This window comes from Chiroxiphia lanceolata, chromosome 2 (assembly GCF_009829145.1).
Source record: "Chiroxiphia lanceolata isolate bChiLan1 chromosome 2, bChiLan1.pri, whole genome shotgun sequence".
NCBI classification, from domain to species: Eukaryota; Metazoa; Chordata; class Aves; order Passeriformes; family Pipridae; genus Chiroxiphia; species Chiroxiphia lanceolata.
Genome location: NC_045638.1, coordinates 62,469,529 through 62,494,232, shown reverse-complemented (window position 1 = coordinate 62,494,232; position 24,704 = coordinate 62,469,529). Strand labels below are relative to the sequence as shown.

At 36.4% G+C, this 24,704-nt stretch overlaps 1 long non-coding RNA gene across 1 annotated transcript in view; it reads right to left on the bottom strand.

The window, feature by feature from the left end:
- LOC116782634 overlaps positions 1-24,704 on the bottom strand; it is a 99,371-nt gene that overhangs the window by 8,363 nt on the left and 66,304 nt on the right. Inside the window, exons 2-3 of the long non-coding RNA XR_004355288.1 lie at positions 13,618-13,678; positions 11,803-11,945 (exon numbers count right to left, since the gene is read on the bottom strand). This is a non-coding gene — a long non-coding RNA (uncharacterized LOC116782634). The remainder of the gene's footprint in view (positions 1-11,802; positions 11,946-13,617; positions 13,679-24,704) is intronic.

The window sequence follows — 24,704 nt, the reverse complement described above, 5'->3', positions numbered from 1 at the left end:
AAAAAAAAAATTTCATATGTAAACCTCCACTTGCTGAAAAACAGATCTTTTCTCCAAAATGTCCAATAATATATAATTTAAAGATTTCAGATAAGAGCCAATAGAATTGAGTTCAATCTGTACAAGGTATTTGATGTCACAGTATGTGAATTTTTTGCTAACAAACTTTTAGTTACAGTTACTAAAGTGTGTGTCTTTTTCCCTAACTTTTTTGGGTTTGTTCCCAGAGTTCACAGTTTTGCTCAAAAAAACCTAACCATTTTTCCCTAACAAAATGATCACTTAGAATACTTTCATCTGTTTTGGGGTTTGGGTTTGTTTATTATTTCTTTGTTACTGAAGAACCATTTAAAAATAATTTATGGTTATCTCTTCTGTAAGAGGAAGATTCTGTTTTCTTAAACTGCATTAGAACATAGAATTGGCAGCGGACGATTGCAGAGTATCTGGAGGAAACTTCAGGAGTCTTCATGAAACCATATGGAAAAAAGAGTTAAAGTTGTAAAACTTCACAAAATGGCATCAAGAAATACTGCACTGTAATTGCGAATAACCACAATTAGTATTGTAAATATATTTATGCATGTAGATAGATAGAGATCAACTAATCACCTTTTACCAAAATGAAATACGTAAACAGAAAACATTAATAGACAGTATCTACCAATTAGGTAAGGGTTTGTAGACCTTAGCCATGAAAATAGTTTGGTCCCAGCCCTCTACAGAAAGCATTCCAATGTTTATACAAAGCAGTATAAAAATTCATCCTCTGCCATAAGCGGATAAACAGGGCATGGGTCTTCTTTTGTTCTCCATGGCACCTTGTGATATTATTTTTCTGTATGTAGGCCAAGAATTGAGGGGGACAGCAAAGCAAGCAGAGGCCTCATGGAGGGGTCATCCCAGTGTACCTAAACAGGCTACTCAGAGAAGGTGGCAATAGCCAGTTTCAACAAGCCCAAACTGACAAGCAAGCCCAAACTTGGTTAAAGCAGGGCAATAATCAAAGCAGCCTGTCAAGTTAGCAGGTCAGCATTAGCAAGACATATAGCCAGGCACAGGTGCACCTGTAATACAGATCAGGCAAGAGCAAGACTGTGAAATTAAATCCAATTCTGAAGCAAAGGATGGGGGAATGCAATTAATGCTTCTCATGCAGCTCTTCTCCCAGTAGTCTGACCTTAGGTTCCAGAAGCATCGTAGTGGAGTTGGTCTTGAGTACAGACAGTCAAAATCCTAGGCAGTGAATGAGATTGACAGTCTGTTGGTAATTTTCAGCACCTGAAAAGTGAATTCAAAGCCCCTTTTTTTTAAATAACAAAACTTTTTTTCTTGTTGTGTAGCTGTTTTTTTTCTCTCCAAAAGTTATAAGGTTTATTCAGTTTTTCTTTTAAAACAACACCTCTTTAGTCTCTAGGCTTTTCATTTTTCAACAGATACATATCATAATCCCATCTTTCTTTTTTTTCCATATTGGAGAATCCTAGTTATTCAATCCCACTTCACATGTAAACTCTTCCATAATTATGAGTATCTTGTGTTTTCTCCCTGTACTATTTTTGTTTGACTGTATCCTTTTTTTTTTTTTTTTAAAGCAGGAGAGTTGTATTATAATTAGTAGACAAAATGTGAATCCACTTAGATTTATGCAGTGAGGCAATTTTGACGTCTGTTTTGTTCCTTTCCTAAAGATTCTAATTGTATTTTTAGTCTCTGTTCACCTTCAAGCTGATATGTTTTGGGTTGAATTTTTTTTTTAGCAAAAGAATAGGAAATGACTACAAATAATTGTGTACATGCAATTTCTGTTGTTCTTCCTCACATGTATTTTTTCACCTGTCAGCACAGAATTTTGTTTGCCATAATATTTAACAGACACTTAGCAGTGCGAGACCCATCCTCAGCTCTTTTTAGACAGACTTATTTTGTTATAACTCTCAGTAATAGCACATCATCAGTAAGCTTTATCACCTAACTATTCATCCTCTGAATATATTGACCAGCACAAATCTTCTCAGAAATTACTCTGAAATGTCACTGTTTATTCTCCTATGCTTGAACCCAGCACACTGAATGACATATCTAGTCCTTTTTTGCCTCTTTTATGCAGTCATTAATCCATCTGTACAACCTCCTTTTGTTACTATATGACAGAGTAGTGGCTTTTTCAAGAATCTTTGCGGAAAGCTTTCTGGAATTCCATATACAGTAAATAATCTGATAACAACAAGGTATATGTTATTTAATTTCATTAATGAAATTTAATAGATATAGCAGTCATTACTTACACATGAAAAAAATTTTCTCCTGTATTTCATATCTAAATGTTCCAAGGTGCTGATAGCACAACCTTACTGTTAGACAATTCTATCTGGGCACAGGATTTCTATACAAACAAATTTTATTTCATTGTCAGTAGTTATTTTGCTCTGTGTATTTCTTGTCTTCCTTTTAACATATAGCGTCACTCCTCCACATATACAACTTCTTATACCTTTCCTGATGAAAATTGTCTGCTTGCATCCAAGATGTGGTGCTGCTATGGTTATCTGACCTCCATCATATTCTTCAATCCTTAGTAAGAAAATACTCTTATTTAAAGTCAGAATTTTCATCTTGGCTAGCTAATTCTTTACATTTCTATAATCCATATAGAATCACTTATATATTTGTCACTGTTCTAGTTGTCAGTTTTTTATGGGCTTTGCTTCAATAAAATCTTATATATAGGGATTGATCCTATCTATTACCATCCTCAATGTTACTGACTTCTGTTCTGTCAGCGTTTGTAATACTGCAGAGATTTTATTACTTCACTCTTGTACACCTATTGTATTTTCCTCAGTCTTTGGTTTAAAACTTCCCCATAAACTTTATTTTAGGTTTGAGTTCTATTTGCTTTAGATGGAACTCATCCATCCTTTATACATTATTTCAAAGGTTTCCCCAGTTCCTAATAATTTGAAATTTTAGCTCTCTAGTTGGTTGCAAATGTGGTATAAGGAACATTATAAATAGCAAAGTGTGAGTTTACTTTGCCCTTTAGAAATATTTTCACACATTTCTCACTGTATTATTCATCTGCCCAGGTATGATTTCCCTGCCAGGACTCACTTGCAGGCACATGTCTTGTAGTATTTGGCATTTACAATGACATACTCTCTGGCATCATTAGATGAGCACACCTAAGGGTGGACAATTTAATAATTTATTTATTGTGGCATCTTTTCTGGATACCAGCTGGAATCCTGTTCTACAAAGGGATCTATGCAACATATGTTGTAATTTTCCAGCTGAGGAAAAAAAGAGCATTCCAACCACTGGATATCTTTCCCCATAGGTACTAGGACATAAGATAAACATATTACTGATTGCAAAAATACTGAGAAATAGGAATTCAGCTGCTACCCTTCTCTTAGTCTTTGGCTTTATTAATAGGCTGTTATTCTGTTGTGAATGTGGGTATGAGGTGAGGAAGCACAGGAGAATAAACAAAGTACATCTGCTTATATATGCTTACAGCTTTGTATTTATACACATCTGTGTGAAATTTCTAAATCTGCTACAAATAATTTTAGAATGGTAGATTAATGAAAATATAATTGGATTTTTTTTAAGCAGCATTTTTTAAAGTATTTATTGCATATATCGTTTTAAGTATCATACTTAAAGGGTGCATGCTCATCCTTTCCCCCTTGCTCAGAGGGGTGGCATATCTATATTTTAAGAGTTGTATGCATACAACACATGTTCATGTCGCCATATTGTTTGTCAGTATGATCCTGATGTTTAATATTTCTGTTTGAATTAAGAGAATAGACACCTACAGATAAATTGAACTGTCTAATGATTTTTGACTACACTCCCCTAGGCTGTCACGGACATGGTATGTCATAATAGCCATCACAGTTGACATAGAATATACAGAAGGTTCAAGTCCCAGTGCATCAGCTGGACAGTGGATGTCACAGGTCACATGAAATAGCACTAGATGCCTGTGTCGAGGGAACAAAGTCAAGTCTTTAGAATTTGTTACACAAGTTAAATCTCCACAGACTATAACGACTTAGACAGACAAATGCTATGACTGAAAATGTTCATGCTCTAGATGTGAATACCATTCTTGCAATCACATAAGTATTATAATACTCTAGGTTTTCTTTTCTCTTCCCTCCCCTGCATAATTCATGTTTACAGAGAAATAATATGATCTGAGCTTGACTTAATGTCAAGCATTCTAGTAAATTTCTTCTTTTCCTTGGTAGCAAAGATAATATCTTTCTTTATAGTTTGGATTTTATTTTTTTTACACTGTATTTAACATTGAACAATCTGAATATAATTCAGAAAAATTAGAAAGAGGAATTTTGCCTTATATCTTCTATGGTGATGTGAAAGTTCTCCCTCAGTTTGGGGGGTTTCTTATGTTAATTAATGCATTTGATCAACCACTATGTAGAATTAATTGCATTTTTTGTAGAACATATTTTGTCATAGCAAAATTACTTCCTCCTGCATTATAAATTTTTTCAAAAGACTGTATGAATGAGCATGACAGTCATAGAGTTGTAGCATAGGACTTTTCCAGAGAAAAAGACCTATATTCTTACCTATTTAATTTCACTGTTGGTAATGTCTTTTACTTGATAATTCACATAATTTCTTCAAACACTCACAAAAAATGATACGGCAATGAAGCTTTTAGTAAATCCATGTTGCAATTATTCTATAAGGTAGAGGATCTTCAGGATATGCAAATCATATATTTTGGGGTGATTTCAGCATGTAGTTCAAGAAATAAAGCCTTGAATTAAGGATTATATATCAAAAAAGCCCAATTAATTAATTTTCTGATGGAAATTATATGAAGCTTAAAAAACTTATTATCAGAAATAGATTATGGGATAAGAAGAACGTGTTCATAACAACTGTTATGTGTTCTAAGTTTAAAATTGTAGGGGAAAAATGCTGTAAATGAATGTAAAGGTTACTGGCTTTCATGTAAATTTGTCAGTCATTATGATTGCCTTGAGTCTACTCTAGGTAAAGTAGCTAGCTACTCTAGCTGAAGTTGTTTTGGTTTTTTCTTTTTTTTTTTTTCCCCCCTTTCTTTTTTTTTTTTTTTTCTTTTTTGTAGCATTGTCAAGATAGATAAACTGAAAGGTCAATACTTACTGGAGAAGAATTCCTCTTTTCCCAAAAGACAGAAAAAAATTGTCTTCTCCACTATTGTAAAATGAACAAATTTACAGTCCAATGAACCCATAAAGGAACATAGGTTCAACCAACGAAATGCTACAACACCTTTCTTTTGGTGTTTTCTCTAAATTCCAGTTAGTATTTCAGCTGAATCCCAGCTTGTTCTCTTTCCATGTCCTACTGAGGCCTTGCAAAGATGCCAAAAAATCACATGCACATAAATAAAAAAACAAATCTAAAATGTTCCTTCTTTGTTGTAGCCTTTTGTTCTGTGATTTTTTACTTCCTCTTTCCCCAGGTAATAATGATGTGGTTCATTTAGCGTTTTCATGTTTTTAAAGCTCAATTTCCTTGAAGGCTGCTGGCAACAGTTCCCTTTCTTTTCTGTGTTCCCAGCCAAAGCTCCTTTTATCTCTCACCCAGCAAGCTGCAGTCACTATTTTGCAATTCATTGATTGTTGCTAAGTGGATCTCAAATCCCAGCTATCCCATAGCTGGGTAAAGAAGAAGAATGAGTAATCATGCACCAGAAATGCACTCTACCAGCTCATATGACAAAGCAACATGAGACTTAGACCTCAGTAGCTTTCCTCACCTCAAACTCCAGACCACATTTTTGGCCTTTGTGTTTGAAGAGGTTGAGGAGTACGGGAATCAGAGGCAAGTGACCAAAGTCTTGGAGAGCTGAGATGTAGCTGTGATGTTAACATGTATAACAGAGAAGAACAGAAAAGAGATCAAGAAGACATTGCAGTGAAACATCTCTTTTCCCCTAACACTACTGGATACAGAGAAAATTTTTATTAAAGGAATTCAATTTACAGCATCCTTTAGTTTTTCCATGGGTTTGGTGGTATATGATTTTCTTGAAAACTTTTAGAGAAGAAAATACCACCCTCTACCCCCAAAAAAAAATCTTTAAATGATTGATTTTTTTTTTCTCTAGGAAAGTATTGTCCTTTTACTCTATTCAAGGAAAACTTGGAAGATAGTTGTTTTGTTGTTTGTTTTTTTGTTCTTTTCTTTTCCCTCAGTCAAAACAACAGAAAAAAATGCCTTTCATTTTTGACTGGAAAAAAATCTTTTTCTTTCCTTATTAAATTAGCACTCAGATACTCTGGTAACAGGCTATTTATGTAATGAATACTTATTCAGAAACCTTTTTTCCCAAAAATTCAATTTGCATATCAATATATTATTTATTTTATAATAAAAGTAATTTTGTATTATTTCCATTTTCAAAATGCTTATTTTATTTAGGTTCATGGATTTAATTGCTATAGTAGGATATTTTTTTTAATAACAAATTATACCAAGTGAGCAGACGTAAGTTAGTTTTCATTCAAAACTTCTTTAAGCACACAGGTACTTCTCTACACAAGAGCTAATAAATCATGCTGAAAAACAGCAATGTGAGCCACTATTTTTGTGTTGTCACAGAAAGGGCTTAATTTTAAGATGTCATGGTCTACCAGCTACTTATTGTCACCTCTCAGCTGGATGTTATCACCTCACATAACGTCCAGGTGATTTCAGCATAATGCTCTACAGTTTCATGTAAAGCCTCTGAACAGACTTTAAGAGGATCAACCTACCATTTGTTACTTGAAACAAAGACCATAGGAACTTGCTTTGTAGAGAAGATATTCTGAAACATGAGAGAGAGAAAATAAAAGCACTTCAGTACTTGGGAACAAAACCAAAAAAATCTTCCGTATCTTTATAATTTTTTGCTACTTGCAAAAGGAAGTAAAGTAGACACTAAATCTCGTCCAGAGACTCACTTCTGAGAAAGAAAGAGATTTTTACCTCCTTAAAATTTTTATATAAGTAAACGTATGTATGATTTATATAAACTTTGTTGTACATGTTTGCTTTTATACTACAGAAAGTGAAAAAAAATATATATTGTATAATACAAGTGCTCAAGAAAAACATTTTGTCACTTGTAGGTGGAAAATTAAAATACTATCTTTCAGACGTTATCCTCTTGAAATTCTGCATGACAAGAAGGTTGTATTAATCTAGGAAGGACTAAGAGGGAGGAAAAAATGTTTTGACCCCTTATGGATTTTTCATAACTATGCTATGATTTTAGATTCTGGTCCTGTAACTTTGTACTTTTACTAACATTTTAATCAACAGCAGGATGGAACAATTATTTATTTGTGATCAATATCCAGCACAACCCAGAGAACTGATGGCATGACACACAGAACTTAGGGTCCTCTTGTGTCTTTTATTAGTGTTGCATCTACTAGTTTGTTGCTACTGATACACTAACTGATCTACCAGGTACTGGTTTACTCTTGTCGCTAAAGCCTTATACCTGTTATTTTTATTTTTTTTTTTTTTTAAGTCAGGCACTTTCACCTTTTTTAATGAGCCTTTTTTTTTTATCACATTTGTACGTTACTTACAGACACACTATGTCAACCAGTGAAGTTTTGTTTTACCACAGTGGAGAGTAAGGGAATCCCTCAGGTTTCAGAATGGTGGCGTAGAACTTTCTTCTTTCCTTCCCCTTTCTACCAAAATCAGGAATCATATATTTAGAAGAGGAGAGGTAGAAAAGCCAAATGAGGAACTGGACGTTCTCCATCCTTGCTTTTCTACAAATTATTAATCTTGGGACATTTAAACTCAGTGTCTTCTATGGGGAACCTATTCCCACTTTACGTTTTATTCCTTCTCCATATAAGGTTTCCTCAGGCAGCACCCTGATGTTCTGCTCAGTTGGCTTGATTTCAATCAGAGTAGCCTTATATCAGATTTCTAGATTAAGTGAAGGCAGTATTTTGTACTACAAAGTAATTTCGGTGAGGTACTTCAGACAGATGTCTTTCCACATTTGTATGCTGGAGAATTAAGAATCACAAAACATTCTTAGTTGGAAGGGATCCACAACAATCATCAAGTCCAACTCAGCCCTGCACAGGACACCCCAAGAGTCATACTATGTGCCTGAGAGCATTGTCCAAATGCTTCTTGAACTCTGTAAGGCTTAGTGTTGTGACTACTTCTCTTTGGAGCCTGTTCCAGCACCCAAGCACCTTCTGCTTGAAGAACCTTTTTCTAATATCCAACCTAAACCTCCCCTGACACAACTTCAGGTCATTCCCTCGTGTTCTGTCTCTGGTCACCACAGAGAAGAGATCAGTGCCTGCCTCTCCTCTTGCCCTCAGGAGGAAGTTGTAGACTTCCTAGTCCAAAGAATCTAATTGTCTTTCTATTGAAACTGTTTTGGTGTGCACTTTGTGCTGATGGTTGGCTAGCTAGCTGGTCTGGCAAATCACAGATTTGGTTGAGATTACAGAAAGTAGATCTTTAATTCCATTTGTCCCAATGAAAGTGTTGACTTTGATGTTAGCACTGGACTTATGTTAATTGGGTATCCCTTGATGCTGCCAACTTTGTGTTCCAATGTTTATTTTTACCTTCTATTTAATTCTGAATTACCAGACCCAACTTTTAAAACAGAAGTAGATTTTTACTGGTTGGAGAGACACTAAAAATCTTAAATGTTAAATAAAGACAATGCTAGGACAGCTGGCCTAAACTGACCACATGCATATGTTATCTTATGTCATAGGACCCATGGTCACTCCATACCATATGACACCACACTCAACAATAAAGACCACAGAGAAAGAAGGAAGAAGAGAGTTCATTTGACTTCCTAAGTGACCATTAGGTATTCTGAGGCCCTGCCTTCTAGGAACTGGCTGGACACATGCGTGCTCCTGGGAAGTAGGGAATTAATTCCTGTTGTTTTGCTTACACATGCATCTTTTGCTTTCCTTGTTAAACTTTCATTATTTCAGTCCACAGGTCTTCTCACATTCCTTACATTTTCTCCACATCTTGTGGGAGAGGAAAGCGAGAGATGGCAAGGTGAATCTTCAGCCAATGGCCAGATTCAATCCATTACCCTAGCTCCAGAAACTCCTTTGCACATGCATATTTTCTCCAGCTACTGTATTCACAGGACCCTGTGACTGGAGGTCCTACTGCAGCTGCTGACACTTAGAACTTGTCCACTCATGTGCATCAAATAGAGTCCCTCAGCAAGAAAACAAGTTAGAAATGGAGTTTAATAAGAAGACAGGACAGACTGCATTGATCCCATGAAGACAAGTTTACTGACCTGTAAATTATTTGCGTGTGCCAAAACATTTCTCTCTCCTCATCTCCCTATCTTCCAATGCTTATTCCTCCCCAGACTGACTGAATCAACCCTTTTTCCTGCCTTTGTCTTCTCCTCTAAACATCACATAAGAAGTCCTGTGTGATCCCAAAATGCTCTTCCCCTGTACTCCAGAATGTGACCCATACTTCTAGGCAGTGACCTCCCTCAGTCTGAATGGTCCTCTGTTCACATGTATTGATGTATTTCACAGCGGACATTGGGCTTGAGTGTCTTCTGAGGCAGCCCTGGGAAGAGCCCAGACAGACCATCTGTTCCTTTGAGTCTTCAATTTGGATTTCCCACATCTGCCATTGAGCACTTGTGAACCTCTGTAGAAAGAGGTTTTTTTGATTGGCTGATGGCTCCTGTGATGGACCTGGGAGTAGCCTGGCAAAGTATTTCTCAGGTCACCACCTGTAATTGTCTCTCTCAGAGGGTGTACAGATGAGGTTTTATCACATAGCCTAACACATTCCAATTGCAGCAAATGAATTCAGTCTTTTGGGGTTCGTTCCTTGTTATTGTCCCTAGGGTACTCTTTCTATTATAATACAATTAAGGAAGATGAGTTTCAGGGGCCTTTATCAACATCAAAGCCAAAAAAGAACTATTAGATTAAGTAACACAGACCCTGCCCAAAGCAGCACCTGAGTGAATTGAAAACTACTGCCAATCCTCTTAACTAAATATGATCAATTGGAAAGGGAGTGTTCCACTGTCTCCAGTGGAATACATTTCCTCCTGGATTACTGTTCAATTAATTAACCTGCCAGATATTACTTACCCCTTGGGCTGTAAAATCTGTGTTTATTTTATTATTATTTTGCACTGAAATGGATCGTGCACATAGTATAATATATAGCATCTGTACAAAATAATTATGAATGCAGTTACCTAATCCAATGTATGCAGTTACATAATCCATGTATTACAGACTCAAGTACACGTACAAATACAAGCACTAAAATTTTTAAGATAATATCCCACAGTTTTTCAGGAAGTTCTACATAATGTTGGCTAGAGATGGAAAGCATTTTATCTGAGAGGTTTTGATTTTTTTTATACAACTGTGACAATCATGTGAAAGGCAGATTTAGGCTGCACACGCATAAACAGAAATCTCTCCTAGCAGTAAGAATAGTGAAGAAGTCAAATAGATCATCTAAACTCGGTGTCTGATCCACATCACTGGAAGTTTTGGGAACAGATTGATAAAAACAACTGTCCAGAACAACACTGGCACAGCTGCTACTGGCTTTGGACAGAAATAAGGCAGTCAACCTGTCAAGACCTATTCCCATCTTTTTGTCAGAAAATGGTATTTCTATGATCTTCACTGTTGTAACATCATTTCACCAAATAGTGACTGTAAGAAGATATTGGAAACTGACACCTTAAATTCTTTAAGAGGAAACAACACTGGAGTTCAGATAGATCTCGAGATTTATTTCCGCATGAAGTGGCAAATAAGCTAGATGGTCCTACAAGGAATTAATTTGCCTCAAAAATCTCAATTCATCAACTGAGTGTTTGTTCCCAAATGGAATTCCACAACTGAATTAAAATAATGAGAAAAACTAGATAATACTGTTGTGTAGATACATTTTCCTCTTTTTGTAGGATGTCTCTCCAAAGAACTAAGAGATCACAACTCCTACACTATCCTAATCTGATGATGTGGAGAAGAACCAAAGTAAGAGAAGAACCAAAATAACCTAAAAGACAATACTTCTACTCCCATGTTTAACTTTTCTGTTAGAACATTCCCTGATGATTAACACAGCTATTCTCAAGTTACAGTTTATAAATTTGTGGAAATGCCTCTGTTTGTTGTTGGGTCACCCTTTAGGTATATATTGCTGACACTGTTGGCAGGTCTGAAGGTGTAGAAGAGGACATGTATGCATGTAGTGCTATTTATTAATATGAGTTAAACAGAACTTTCACAAATGTCAAATAGTTACCAAAATATATTGGTGTCTGAAAGTTAATATTAATACTGATGATTTTTATTTTTTCCCAAGAACAATAGAAACAGAATTACATTTAGTAGACTAAATACAATTTCACTCAGGGAGGCTTAGTATAACAAGGACTGCAGCTGGGTATGAAGCTGTCATACTGCTGTTATGCATAGTGTGAAATCACTTCTCCTCTGTTGGTGTTTTATCATCTACACACAAGGGAACAATAACAACCCTGGAGAACTTCTGTTTCTCTGTGGATGAACTGTTCCTGAAACCATGCTGACACTGAGTCTTGGTGAAATAAACAGATACCCCTTTGTAGGGTCATTTTCTGAGTCCTGAATATAGGGAGACAGATTGGGCAACAAAGCATTTAATTTCTACAAAGGAAGGGACTTCAGTTAGAGATTCCCTCAAGATTTCCCTGTTGAGAATTTTTTTACTCACCTCTTGTTCTGAAAGGTGCTCCTTAGGCACTGGGTGTGGAACATAGACGTTCAGTTTAAGGACAGAGATTCTTCTTCAAGGTGCAATTGTGGACTTCTGCTTGTAGGTCAGCAACATCAGGAACCTTCACTGAACTTGGACCTCTGCAAGAAGAGAACAAAAGGCTAAATGAAATGTGTGGGAAACTATGCAAAGTAGAAATAGAGATAATATACAGTATACAGTACATAATACATAGTATGTAATGTTTAATGATATGTAAAATAATAATATGTAATACATAATATACATGAAAATGAAGCATACCAGGAGAAAACCGAAATAACATCAATTAACAAGATCAACCTTTTCTTTTCTCTCTTCTGTTCTGTGGTTCCTCGTAATGCCTGAAAATTAGGGCCATAATTTTCCCACATTCCACAGAACATACCAAGTGATTAAGGAAAAAAAAACAGCTTTGGGATTTGTGCTTTGTATGCATGGGAAATCCATAAATGAGGTGCTTCAGGCTGTGTTTGATTTTCTGGGCTTGCAAAAAAGTGTTTAGTCACTTGTGTTTGGCCAGTAGGGACTAGATTCATTCTGTGCAAATGCATCCTTATATATGCAGACAAGTGTATGTGTATGGTAGGCCTTTATTCCTCCAGTGATTTTGTCTGACTTGTTTGAAGGCATGTACATCTTTCGTCCTACTTGTCTATCCTGCTTTCAAAAAATGAATGTTTAAAAAAAATACAAATCCCCAAAACCAGTACATTTAAATCAGCCCATCATTAAAAAAACATGGCTTCTAATTAATTATTAATTATTGAGAGGAAAGGCAACATGCAGTAGCCTCAGGCTTGACAAGCTGTCAAGGATGCCTGCCAAGGCTGCCAGGCTCACCAAGCTCCTGGGTCATCACCACATTAAACACAGAAAGTTAAATGACTTTTCCTGGAATCTGGAGGACAGCAATTGGACATAAAAGTTGGGTTTTTTTGTTTCAACATTGGTATCCTGCGTTGCTTATTTTTGGCAAAAGATAGAAGACAGTAGAAAATCTGTTAAGCAGACAACAGCACATAAATGGTGGAACAGCTAGTACATTCCTACGGTGGCACATTGAGAAAACATTGAGTTTGTAAAGCCAGTTATCATAAAGGAATATACTCCTTCCTCATAAATGTTTTGTATAAATGTAAAAGATAAAGTGACTGAAGTCAAGTAGGAATAGAAGTCACAGGGTGCAGAATGGCATGCAGAACTGTTATTACTTCAGTTTATTGTGCAACCTAATTTTATCTGGCTATCTACCATGCAAATAGGCTTTATTAACCACCTGAGCAAGGAAGAGGGCTGTATCATGGAAATCTTTGACCTGTTGTAGTTTCACGCAAACTGTCAAAACGGTCTTAAAACATTGTGAATAGCCAGGGAGAGACCTTTCCTTAGAAATCATAATAAAAGCAATCCTTATGAAGAAAAATATGTGTTCTGTGAATATCTTTGAAAAGAAAAGCGTATCAAAGAAGAAGGAAAAACCATGATACCGCTCATGTTTAAACACCTCTAGTGAAATGAATTCAGTAAACTTTCTAAAAATGTATCTTAGGGACTTGTCAGTCTAACCACTGAAAGATTATTGGTAGTAGAAGCAGGCAAATCTATTTGAATTTAAAAAAAATTGCTTTTTTCAGTTAAACACACAAACTAAACCAATATTTTAATGCAATATGTTCTTAAGAAATTAGTAATAAAACATACAGATATTTTAAAACTTTAGAATAACACTTGGAACTCTTGAAAACAAAACAGGTAAAAGTATTTTCTTACGAAAGTCTTTAGAGGATCCTGGAATTTCTCTGGCAGACATCTCAGTCTTACAAACTCTTTCCTAAATGAAAAAGCAGAAAGTGACATGTTTTTTAATCTCTCTACATAGAGTATTTTTTTTTCAAAGAGTTTTAAAACCTGTTTCCAAAATACAATGTCCATGTAAAATGTTTTGTTGGGAAATTATTCTTACTGATAGATTATTACACAAAAATATTTCCCTATACAGGGGTCTAACATAAATGAAATCTCTGGTGTTAATTTCAATGGGATCATACCTTTAATTTCTCAAAATCTGAAAAATAGAAAAAAAAACTGGAGGAAAGTTGTAGTAGAAGTCAATATTTCCCAACTTCATTGGTCTAGAAATTTCTACCTATACCAAGGATGTATCTGAAAATAGAAAACCAATCAACAAAAACAAAACAAAAGAACATAACTAAATCTGACAATAAACATGCCATATGTTTATTCTATGTGCAATGTTATGAAAAAGGTAAAGATGAACCACTCAAACAATCTCAGTAAAACCAATCACATACATTCAAAACTATTTTTAAGTTCATCATACAACAGATGATCAAAGAAATACAAAAGAACATGCTACAAAAACTGTAGAAAAATAACATAAGGTTTATATTCTTCAGGATACTGCAAGAGTAAAGAACAGGTTTTAATGGGGTCTATGCTAGTATTGAAATACTAAGAGGAAAAAATCAAACCAGCATGGACTGTTTTTTTGCCATTACAGATGATGTATATGAATAATATGAATTATTATTAGACGTTTTCTATAGTGTATCACAGCATTTGTACACAGAATAGTCAATAAGATTCAGCAGTGCAACTAATTTTATCCAAAAAGATTTTACTATGCACAGTATTGTATGGTATTCCCCCTGACCCTGTCGTTGCCAAATTATATCACTATGTTTCAGTGCCCTCCTGAAGAACACACGCACTTCCATTGTTATCACACAAGTGTCTGTATGGTAGTGGATGGTCATTTCAAACTAAATAATGAATTTGAGCGGATTTGTATTTTGCCACTAAAGATTTAACATGGGATGTACATGATTTTTCCCAGTCTTTCTTGCTTTCCTGTCTTTCTTGCTTTTTTAACCCCTCCCAGAGCTATTCAGGCTGTGTCTATGAAACATGTACAGGGCTACTTTTTCTGGCTCTGTGGATGGTTGGCTTGAAAGACACTATGTCCCCACTAATAAACTCTTACATAACTGAACAAAGTGCATGTATTCAAACTACATGCTGGGAATGATCCCACTTCCATGCAGACTCATGAGCTACAGCCAAGAAACTTTTGGCACAGGATAAAATCATGCCAGTAGCTACATTAAAAATTTAACAGTATAAACTGTTTCGGTACCTGGGAATGTTGCCTGGCATTGTTCAATTCTCTAGTATGGTTATAACTTCAGAGTTTTCATAGGATATAATTAGAAAAGGCTAGGTTCTCAAAGGTATTTGTGCATCTAGCTTCCATTTCTTTCAATGAATTTAGGCCCCCAATCTGCCTTTAGGAGGTGGGCCAAAGTGCACAGAATAAGTACATACACCTCTGCAAATTGAAGTAGATCCAAGAATAGTTTGGTCCAGCAGCTTCATGGAATTCTGAACAATGACATATGTACAACATCCACTGACGAAATCAGCTATCAGTTATTCCTCACTCAGTTTGGTTTGCATTTTATACAGCCTCCACTTGGGCAAATGAAAATATTACTGTGAAAATATCTCACCTCTCACTCTTGAAAGCTCATGTTAAACAAATTGTGGTAACTTATGTCACTAACTAGAATGCTAGATTTATTTACCATTTTGAAAATGTTTAAAAGCACAATCCTTCCCTTTCAGCCAATTTTAAGTATACAAAAATGGCTGGCTACTGTTTAACTATAAGCATAAATTATATGAGGGCAAACTATTTCTACCATGCACTGGCATTTGAGAGCAGCAGTAATGTAGAGGTCTGTGCTTGGCACTGCATAATGTGTACCCTGTTTTCTGTGCAGCCAATGGTGTCCTGAAAATCTCTCTCAACAAATTTCCACACTATCACTGTTGTGGCTGGCTGGACCTGCCAGCTGAGATTACTTCTCATGTTCTGTCTTTGTCTCACCTTCTGTCTGTTGTTCCTCTCCCTAGGCATTTCTGGTTTGATTCTTTGTTTTATAAGAAGCTTTAGCACTAACTCTAGCATACTAAGTTACAAAAAAACCCCTGTGTGCAGCATATGCTAAGGGTTTGAATAAAACCCACAAAAGTAGCCTCAAATCCACAAAAAGGCTTCAATGTATGTCTGTCTGAAACTACTTACAAGATGGCAATTAATGTTATGCATGCATAATATTTATCTATAGCAAGCCACTCCTGGCATTTCTGATGTTGAAGAGACAGTCACTGGATAGATCATATGGACTTCAATGTGTTTCTCCCAGTGGATTTACTTTTACTGAGACGCCTTGATGTTGTTGCTGGCATTATTAATTCTGGACAAGTCACATAAACTCTCAGTGTGAAAAGTTTAGCCAAACTGATAATGATTTTATCCCTCAAAAAGTATTTTGAGATGTGTGGATGAACATTATGGTACTTTAAAACAGTATGTCCCATCTGAAATCTAGTGAATATTCAGATAAAATACATCTCACCGTGAACAAAAATGTGAGATGCAAATAAAGTTACACCACATTATTACCAAAGCATATTTATTTTTTATTAATATATTAATATTTCACTGAAAGTGAGAAAGGCTGATAAACCAAATAAGCCTGAGATGTGTGCAGAAAACATGATCAGTCATCAAATAAACCAAGCATTACTATGAGAAAAAGAATATTTGAAGGCTTATATCCTGCTACTTTCCAGTTTTTAAAGTTTGTGTTAAAAGTTTTTTGTCACTAAAAGCATTTATTTAGGCCTCTCCTCCAACAGATGCTTCATTTCATAAAACCAGTAGAAACTTCAGGTCTATACTTGTAATTAAAAGAAGCTTCTGGGAATAAGTTCCAGTATTGAATCACTGATTAGTCAAATATTAGCTCTTCCAAAGGCTCTGGTTTGCATTGCTCTGACTAGATCTCCCTGCTACACAGATCAGATCTTTATAGGGTTCTTTATTGACACTGTATGTGTGAGTCAGGGTCAACTGGTTTTGCAGCAAGGGATTGAATTCTAGCTTTTTTTTTCTTTTTTAATTTAGCTATATAAATATAAAAGAAAAACATTGTCAGATTTGCTCTAAATTGATAAGCCAATTAAAAACATTACTACAGACAACTTACAGACAAATACAGTAATATATGCATTCAAACATCTAGACAATCTTCTTGCAGCACCCTTAAATTATGCTACCAGGATAAATGCTAATTCTTGAATGAACAATATTAGTATCAATACTGCTGTCACATGCAAAGCATCATAAATTCATGGGAGAAATGTTGCCCCTACCAAGCCCCAAAACAAAACAAAAAAGGAAAAAAAAAAAAAAAAAAAGAAGAAAACTTTGAAAGCTTTGAGAGGACATGTAGTAAAAAAAAATCTTAATTTTTTCATGACTTCTTGAGAAAAGTGTCACATTTCTTTTCAAAGACCTTTCCTGAAGATTTTGTTGTTTTCACTTAGTGATTGTCTGGCTAATCCATTTACTCATCTTATGTGCAGAGGGGGAGGACAAATTTCCTATTCTTTAATTTGGCTAATCAAATGAAGGATTCATCTCACTAAGTTTAGAGCATTTAAAAGTCTATAATTTAGTCTACAGTCATCACACAGTTTCCTTCTAGAGTCAATGAAGAGGAATTGGCATTATCATGAAGTAATAAATCCGCTCTAACATCAGTGTCTAAAATAGTTGAAAGAATCACCCTCTGGAGATGCCTGCTTTTCTATAACATCTGTAAAGACACCTCCAGTAAATCACTAACAATAGCCATCTAACTTTGAAAAACTTACATTTAAATCTGACCAATTTCATCTCACCTGATTTTTCTTGTAACCAACCATGATTATTTGAACAGTATTTCCACTGGTGACTAGCATAAAATGCTCTTTGTTTCAGCATCACAAATCATTCAGATTCCCATTCTGCCATTCTGACCTACAAAGAATCATGCTTTATTTGTAGTGGTGAATGATACTTGGCATTGAGGAAGGGTGGAAGAGCTTGATGTGAGGTTACTAAGTTCTTGTAGATGAGGCTGAAGCATTTACCTGTCAAAAGTTCTTTTTCGCTGTTCAACTGCACTTTAGTGATTGGTAAGTACTTACATTTCCTGATTGCTTTTGATTCAGATTGCCAGACAGAGGATGATTTTTCCCTTTTTTTTTTTTCCTGAAACTATTGATGGCAGGGTTTTTGCAATATTCTGCATGGCCTTTTTGCCCTTTGTTCAACTTCAGTTTTGTGAGTTCATTTATGGTATCTCCAGATTGCATAGATGATACTATCTGTCCCATCTTAGACAAAGCATCCTAAATTCAGATTTTTTTCCAACATGCTTCTCTTTGTGACACTCACAAAGTTTCTATAATACTGTTCTAGACACTAGATTTAAACTCTGCCTCTAAGATTTTTGCTAGTAACACAAGCACTTTTTTCCCCTTTACAATGCATAAGAAATTCCTGGCATCCACACGTTGTTTTGAGCATTGGAAATGAGAAAGTGAGTGTCTGCTTAGAAAAGTCCTTCCACATCTCTCATCCTTTTTCCAAGTGTAGCAAGCATATCTATTGCCTTCTCTGAACACTTTTTCACCAGGTCAGAGATTATTTCTGTTTATCTCATTTCACGTGGGATCTTTCTTTGATCTGTTAGTTACACCTAATACCTCAGGCAGTTTGCTTCACCTTTTCAGTCATATACATGGCTTGCAGTTCACACTCAAGTCCTTCATAAATTGCTTCTGACCTTGTTTATCAGCTTTATGGTAAATTGTTCTAAATTAGCTTGTGGTGAGTGCTAAATAGAGTTTTATATATTTACATATTTGATGCTGCGGAGTTCGTATATTATTTAAGCTCTTACTGCGTTGGAAGGTTTCTTTTTTAATGCAGTCATTAGAGGCTGCAGTCCTCTTAAACTCATTGGATCATCTGGAAATTCTTATTCCAGCAGCTCTGTGGTCAGCCTACTTGTAAAAACATGATGTTTTAATTTTGCTAGAAATGTGGGTCAGTGTCATGGCCCTGAGTCCCTTCCTCTCCAGAGTACAGCTGTTGGGTTCAGCATCAGACTAGAGAGAATGTTGCTGGTCACCTTGACAGAAAGCAGTAGAAGGCATTTCACTGAGTGAAATGCCAAATATCTCTTCTAGGGAGCCTCAGAAAGGCTCTCATCTCCTACTGTGGGAGATGCCTTTAAGCTGAAGCTTCTGTGCACATTGCCCACCTGAACTCTCACCCCTACCGTGTCGCAGATATTCTTTTGCTCAGTCATCATCCTGATCCCCTACCAACAGGCCCATGTCCTGGCCTGGCTTTGGTCTGTCCCCATCCCCATGAAGGCTCACAAATCCCAGAACTAGGGCTGCCCTGGTACTCCCCAGATGCCCTACTCTTATCTGTGGTAGAGGGACAGCCATGACTGCCAGTTGCTGCTCCTGGAAAAGCTCATGGGGCAAAGCTCTCCCTCAGGGAACCTCCAGCCTCAACATTGGTAGTCAACTCCCCAAAGTGAGTGCAGACATGTACTGGCCCATCCCACCTGTTGCTGATAATCAAGAGAATCTGTTTTGTAGCACTACATGCATCAAAAGAGAGCAGACACTCTGTAATAGGATTTGGAGAGAGTCCTAAACACGCAAACAATCCAGAAGTTAAAAATATGAAGATAAGGCAAAAGTGAGGAAAATGAGGAAAAACTATTTGCCATTAGAGGTATCAGAAAAGGGAAGACTTTTATAAAAAAATTTTAAAAAATCCCTCCGCCTAAATACACTTTCATTTTTTTACTAGTTTCAGGATTTTGTAGTTCAATTCACTTTGCTTCAGTGATTCGCTTCATTCTTGATGGTTCACTGAGCTGGGACAATAATAGACTGCACAATGAATGTTCCTCATGTGTTGTACCAATTTCATGTGTGGGGATGATTTCGATGAAATGTACTGCTTATGAAAGGAATCAATAGTCAGTAATAGCCTTAGCTAGGACAGGTACACGGAAGAAAGAGGCTATATAGACTTTTCCAAGTATGTCTGCAGATATATCTTTATTACTTGCAGTAACTTGATTCTTCCAGTCCAAAACATGTTGGAAAGAGTGCTAGGGATCAATTTCTGATTGCTAAACTGCCAAATACAATCTAAACCTTAGAAACCATCCAGTGAACAAACCTGACCCTTGGGATCTTTAAGAGCTTGCTCAACTAGGTGATAGAGCCGCACTTTTCACATTTTGTGAAACTACTAATTGAAGTTGTCCTAGTCTATGATGTTTTATTTATTTTTTTCCCCATTATTCTGAATATTTCTAATTCATCATCATGGCTAGGCTTCGCGAACGAAGTTGGGAAAGGCTCTATCCACATTTGTTACAAGCACACTGGTGGCTAATGAGACCAATACGAGATAGACATGTCCAATTGCAAAAGGCACAGTAGAAAGACTCCTTAGGTGGTATATGCTGCAAGACACAGTTCTTTCTGCGTTGTCTTTTCTCCTTGAGAGTGATCCTGTGTGCATTCTCAAAGGAAGCAGCAGCGTTATGGATAGTGTGTCTCCAGGTCTCCTGATTAGAGGCCAGAGTAGACCAGTTATGTTGATCAATATGTCCGAGGCTGAGATGTTGTTTCAGGGAGTCCTTGTATCTTTTCTTCGGGGCTCCTCTCGTGCAGCAGCCGGTGGCAAGTTCCCCATAAACCAAGAGCTTAGGGAGGCAGTGGTTCTTCATCCTTGAGACATGTCCTGCCCAACGCAGCTGTGTTCTCAGCAACATGGCCTCAATACTTGTGACTGCTGCTTGTTCCAGAACAGACGTATTAGTCACATAATCTGACCGGTGAATGTTTAGGATTGTATGGAGGCAGCATTGATGGAAGCATTCTAGGAGTTGCAGGTGGTGGCGGTAGATGACCCATGATTCGGAACCATAGAAGAGAGTAGACAGCACAATGGCTCTGCAAACCCTGATCTTGGTACTTTTCTTCCGGTGTTTATTTCGCCAAACTCTTTTATGAAGCTTTCCGAAGGCACTATATGCCTTTGCTAACCTGTTGTCTATCTCTCCATCAATTTTACCATGATGCTACCTAGGTAATTAAACTGCTGGACTGATCTGAGCTCTGATTGGCCAGTGGTGATATGGGGATGGAAGCCTATTCAACCTAAGGCAAGTGAAGGCCCACACTAAGACCTTAAACCATATTTCTAATTAATATGTATGCTATGCTTGTATCTGTTTCTGTGTATTTGTATAAATATGCATTGACATAACTTTTTGTATGGGAAAATAGTGAAGTAAAGTTGATACTTGGTAGATACACAGTCATACTAAACCATTACATTCATATACCTGCCTTTGAACTTGAAAAAGTATTTTGGAACAAATGTTACGTCACAACCAGAAAAGATCTCTGTTATGCTATCAGTCCTCTGAGTCCACTGCTGTGTCTCTAGTATCAGATTTAATAAGCTGAAAATTGTACTATAATAAAACAGTGGTTTGGATTTGGGTTTTTTAATTTTTGGTTTTTAAAGCTAAGGAATATTTTTCTTTTTTAATTATTTTTCATCATATCACAGGCCTTTAATTTCACAAGGAACAGTAATGCAAAATGAGGCATTAATCTGGCATGAAGTTTCTATGTGGAATACTTTCTTGTCTTCTACATGCCCACATCTCCTTCCATGAGGCTACAAAGAATATGAAGAACAGGGTAAAAGTTCTATTGGTTTCTTGCAAACATTTTGGGCAGTGTGACTTTGAAATATTATTGCATTATAGCATAGAGGGCTCTGAAATCTGGAGATCTTCTTTACCCTATAGCCACAACAGTTGTTGTTCTGTGGGTCCCTTCCAACTTGGTATATTCTGTGATTCATGTTTTCTTTTCGTTTGCATGTTTTTAACTTGGCAAACATGCACCTTTGTTCACAGAGAAGCAATAAAGCTGGTGAAAGGTCTAGAGAAGTCTTATGAGGAGCAGCTGAGGCAGCTGAGGTTGTTTAATCTAGACAAGAAGGTAAAGAGGAAGATTCTGGTCCTACATTCCATCACACCTCCTCCCAGTGCCTAATCTTGTGATTATCTGATTTGCACAAGTTTCTGCTGCTCGTCAGTCATTTCTCAGACCTGTTTGCTTTCCTTACAACAGTAAAAAATAATATAGAAAACCAGCAGATAAGATGTTTGCTATTTTGATGAATCATGTTAAAGGTACTAAATTTTTTTTAAAAAACGTAAGATCACAACTGTAGATTTCCTCTTATATAGGCTTTTGAGAGATATAAGCAATCATGACCTGTAGAAATGACAGTTTTTCAAATGAACAATTAGTCCAAAATTGTTCGTTATGTGTGTTGCAAATTTATCTGTATGAAAAGTAAAACATGGTGAAGGTGGTTTAAATGGTGACAGTTTTCTTCATGTGTATTTGCATCAGATTTATTTTCCATAGTTTGCTTAGTACTGGGATCTTGTTCAAATACTTTCATAATCACTCCTGTATTTATAAAATTCTCATTTTGTATTGATTTTACTGGCATGCTAAAATGCTAGTAATGTAAAAGGTTCTTCCTTCAATCAGCTGCAAGATTCACATTCTTAGAAATTATTAAAATGTTCTATTAGACACCTGTCTGCTTCTGAAAATAAAATAGTGCTCATGCATATAAATGTAATGCCCAAAGGGAGATGTTTTTGTAGAAGCTCAGATCATACCACTTCTTTCACAATCTCACAATCTGTCATTGCTGCCACCAGTACTTCTGGTTTGAGTCTTTCAGAAACGAAGCTAGTTCTCCCTCTCTTCATCTCTTTCTTTGATTGTCTTTAAGTATGTTTGGATTATTTTTTTTTTGTTTCTTCATTTGTAGGTTTTCAGTTTGTGTTGTTTGTTTGTTTGTTTTCTGTTTGATTTGGTTTTGTTTTATCTAGAGGCAAATAAAACATTTCAATATTCAACAGTATTAAACATCAATCCCCTGTTCAGTTTGCAGCTGGTAGACACAGTCTGGGAATCTTATTACCAATCTTGTATTACATTTGTAGTGGCATCTTCAGATTTATACCAAATCATAGAGAGAAAACCCGTTCACTCTCAAGCAAGCTGCAAGTGGTAAAAGACACTGTGCAACATGTCAAGTTAGGGAGCATTATGCATGTCTACTATGGTTTAAACAGAGTTTCTGTTTCCAAGTCACTAGTCTGAGGTTCAAAGTTATCTATGGGCAGGCCTTTATTTATGGATATGAGGTAGTTCTGAACTCTAAACTTTGATTGTCTCATCTTAATCCCAGAGCAAGTCCAGGGTTACATCAGCACCTTCCCTTCACTTCACTGCATATCACGATTTCTGAAGTAAGAAAACAATGACTATGAGGTGAAAGAGAAGTTTTTGCACTTTGCTCAGTTCCTCAATCAGGATGAATAAAAAACATGATACAAGTGCACACACTACTGCCAATTTGTTTGCCTTTAAAATACTAAAATAAGTCTGCGAGAATGATCCTGATGACTGCTTGTAACAGAAAAAATATTTACAGAGTAGCTAAGTCAAGACTAGGCACTTCTTGTAGGAAAAATGGCTTTACTTTTCCTTGAAAAAGACAACCAGTGAACTATCAGTCCCCACAGGTTTGATGCATCATTCTCTTTCAATCTCAAGTAAAACAAGTACTGAAAATAAAATGGGGGGTTTGCATTTTTTTTTCTCGAGAGAACTGTGGAAAGGGGACAAGAAAATGACAAATAAGTTATTTGGTTCATATTCATTTAAAAATGAAATCTTCCTTTAAATAAACAGTCCTAGAACTGCAGGATCAATATCAGGATGTGAATAATATTCTGTCAAGGCTTCAAAAAAGAAAGGTCTACACTTTGATCTTGAGGTTCCAAGGTCTAAAGGAAGTTAGTGTCCCTCACACTCATGTTCTGTAACTGAACAGTCATCAGCAGCTTCATTCTTTTGCCAGGACAGTATGTGAGATTTTTCTGTCAAAATTTGGTATGCCAATGGAAGTGCCACAGAAACTGTTAGAAGAGCAGTTTACTGATCTCCTGATACAGATGTTATTTGTTTCTTCAAGATCTTGTAATTACAATGAGCACTGTAGTACAGACACAGTTCAATAACAAAACTGGCAGCCTTGCTGTAAAGAAAGTGGAAGATACTTTTGGAAGAAAAGAATACCGAAAACAACCTAATACACTTCTCTGTGACCCCTGAATAATCAATATGCATCGATATTTTTTGCCACAGAATATCTTTTCAATCACACTGGGAGGGAAAAAAGACAATCCAATTTTCATATGTGCACAGGGCACTAGGTACTGGTTATATGGACTATGCAGAGTGTCAACAATTTCAGGATCAAGTCCTTGAAAGTCTAGTAGGGTATGTAATATGTTGGTGTTGTCACAGGGGATTTATGTACATTGATGTTTGATGATCAAAGTCTGTCCTATGGCCAGTGCTCCTGCCTCCACTTTTCAAGAGGAAAGAAAGGTCCACAGCAGGCGGGACTGTCTTTCCTGATACTGACATCTTCCACCTTGCCCTCTGGCAAAAGTCCATTCCTGGAGAAACTTCCAATGCATTCAGGAAGGGCTCCAAGAAAATAAACGTTTTGCTATTCCATGTTCCCCAAAAACTCCACCCTTCAGAAGCAAGAGGTTGTTGGTAGAAAAAAAGGCTTTTTCAAGGAGGTCATCAAACAAAGTTTTTTCAAGGAGATTATCGTTTTTCCTCTACAAATACCTGGCCTCTGCCAATTCCCACAGAGCAGGCAAACTGCTCACCACATTTGCTCTCTCAGTTCTGCCATCTTCTCCTGTCTCTGATCTTCTGAGGAGTGGTCATTCACTCCTCGTACATGTCTCTGTTGAGGTTCTTGGCAGGGATGTTTC